Source organism: Wasmannia auropunctata, unplaced genomic scaffold (assembly GCF_000956235.1).
Source record: "Wasmannia auropunctata unplaced genomic scaffold, wasmannia.A_1.0 LD336085.1, whole genome shotgun sequence".
Classification (NCBI taxonomy): Eukaryota; Metazoa; Arthropoda; class Insecta; order Hymenoptera; family Formicidae; genus Wasmannia; species Wasmannia auropunctata.
In genome coordinates, this window is record NW_012026805.1 from 1,953,233 (window position 1) to 1,956,388 (window position 3,156).

Below are 3,156 nucleotides of genomic sequence, written 5' to 3' on the forward strand. Positions count from 1 at the left end.
GTTTGCACTGAGAAAAAAAATTACTTAAAACAAAAAAATTTTACTTGCTTCAAGAAATTATTTTTTTGAGGGGTACCTGAAACATATTTATTTGTTTTAAGTAATTTTTTTTCACAGTGTATAATCGTATTATTCACCCGTTGTAACGATGCGAAAGATGTATTGTTATGTCAACTTTCATACTCTAGATGGAGTCGGACATAAATATTCTCTTGTATTCAAAAATATGCGTACAATTATATATATATATATATATATATATGTATATATATGTATAATTAAAAAGTAAAATTAAAGCGAAAAAGCACCCATATCCCAAGTAATAAGGAAAAGTTAAATGATCTCTTAACTATGCTTAATGACATCTTGACGTCATTAAGACATTATTAAGACTCATTTAACTTTTTCTTGCTGTATGGGTGCTTTTTCGTACTTTTCAATTTTATATATTAGACGTCATCTTGCTACTTGGGACTAAAAAATTATATATTATATACGTAAAAAGAAGGCGTAAAAAAAGGCTTTGAAAGTTCCGTCGGATTTTCTAGTATTATATATTATATATATGTCGATGATAACTATTGACGACATATACAGAGTGTCCCCGTATAAGTAGTCACCCCTTTTTATCTCGTAAACTAAGATATAGACCTAATAAATGTAATATCAAATTAAACGGCTCTGACTAAACTTTATGTAAGCACAGTGTTCACTTACAAATATTACCTATATTATGTTAGAGAGCGGAAAGACATGATTAATTTTTGCACTGTAAAGTAACAATTTTAATATGATAAAAGTTGTAGCGTTCTTTTTAACGAATACAACGATGTATGATATGCCGAAATTATCTTACGAATTATAAGAGTTATTTTGGTTTAAAGTTTTGTGGACGGTTACTACTTTTTCAATTTCGGTCCTGTGATGTGGCCAACTTCCGACTCTGGCATTGACGAGAGTACTCTGATCAGATGAAAACATTACACGTCAATCGTCAACGCAAAAGTCGGAAGTTAGTCACACCGCAAGGCCGAAACTGAAAATGTAATAGTCGCCCGTAAAACTTTAAATCAAAATAATTTGTATAATTTGTAAGAAAATGTCGTTATATTACACATCGTTGTATTTGTTAAAAAGAACGCTACAATTTTTATCTATTAAAATTGTCACTTTACATTGCAAAAATTACGCATGTTTTTCCGCTCTCTAACATTATAGATAATGTTTCTAAGTGATCACTGTGATTACAATATAGTTTAGTCAGAGCCGTTTAATTTGATATTGTATTTATTAGGTCTATCTCTGTTAGTTTATGAGCTAAAAAGGAGTGGTCATTTATATGGGGACAATCCATTAGTCAGAAACTGACTGTAATTCAGTGAGAAATTACTGTCAATTAGACGTCGAATCAATGTCGAAATCATCGTACCTATAATAGATGTTGATTAGATATTAATTTGATATGTCATTTCTCGCTGGAAAAAGTTATTTTCGATTGATTCGACATTTTTCATCTATTTGCGTTAGTTAGAGATATTTTAGAGTATCTATCTTTTTCTCTCGCACTACTACAAGACAGCACATATCTTTTCTCACTCGCAAGATTTTGCCAGTTGTTACAACATGATATCTCTGATTAGACGGTCTCTAATCTCTAATATCTAGACTTAGACGAAACATTCGGTTTCTGGTATGAAGCTAATCAATTGATAGAAAAACTGTGCGACAGTTATATCGATCATTGTGTATATTTCTCTTTTTTTCTTCCTAGTATCAGCGTTGATTGAAAAGAGAAGATATACGTATATTTCTCTCTTTTCAACCTGGCAAAGAAATTATTTATATCTAAATTATAATATATGTAATTTATGTATAGAACGTTATGCATTTAGCTTAGAAAATATATAATTTTTCTGTAATAATTTCTGTCGTCAGAGCATTGATACTTACAATTAGTTCGAAGTTTTTCTTATCAGGGAATTAAATAATACATTAAAGCTAATGACTGTAGACATAAATGTTAAAGCTAACGCGTTCAGAAGACACAACGGTTGATTGAACGCTCTCTGTTATTGGTACTTTCTTCTAGGATTTATCATTATCTATAAAGGTTTACTGTATATGAGCGGGATTTGATTAACCTATCGTAATTGGCCAATTTAATATAAAATTTCCCGATTATTTGGATCAATATAAACATTTTAAGCACCGATCGCTGTAAATGATTAATTATACTGTGCATGCTAATAAGATCTTTTTCTCCAATCATAGGCAACAATTACTGAATGCTCACTCTATTGCATCTTCTAAACGCAACCATATGACATTGTTACTAATATCTATATGAATGCAATGATTGTGCATTGCAAAATTAATCTTTAATATCTTGTGAATATATTCACGACTAAAGTGTCTATAAACACACCTTTTGCAAGTACAAAAAATCAGCTAAATATTTAGCATTGAAATTTGCAATAATGATTATTTAAGATTTACCAGATATTTGTAAATGCTCTCTCCATCATAGCCTTTTCCTTTTTGTTTCCAAAAATTTTACGATTTCTTGAATTTCCTAGAAAAAAAATATGTAAAAATTTTGTAACTAAAATATATATTATACATGTCGATGATAACTTATACTAACGACATATACAGGGTGTCCCAGAATTGGCGCATTCGGAGTACAGTACGTTATACTTTGTGCTAAAAAGAACAACTTTTTCCTTTAGCAAATTTTGATCTGACAAGTAATTTTGGCAGGAGAGCTGGTTAAAGTTAACGAATAATCGTTCTTATCCATGCGGCACTCAGGGCCGGCGCGCGCTCCTCCATTCACTTGTTCCTAATCCTTGGCTAATATTTACAAATAATGTCTTAAGATACTAATACAGCTTTGTTATAATTATTTTACGACATTTTAAGACGGTGTTTAAGACAGTCTTAAATATTAAGAATCAATTATAAATATCTTTTATTAATATCTTTTTTTACAGTCTTAAAATGACAAGTTTTTCGCATTTTTCATTGCAAAAATTAAAGAGAGAATTAGCTCTTAAAAATACCTTAAATATTTTACTTTACTTTTAATCACTGTTACACAATAAAGCAATTTTTCAGCACTTGAGGATTTAAGATCGGAAGAGCACACGTCTGAAC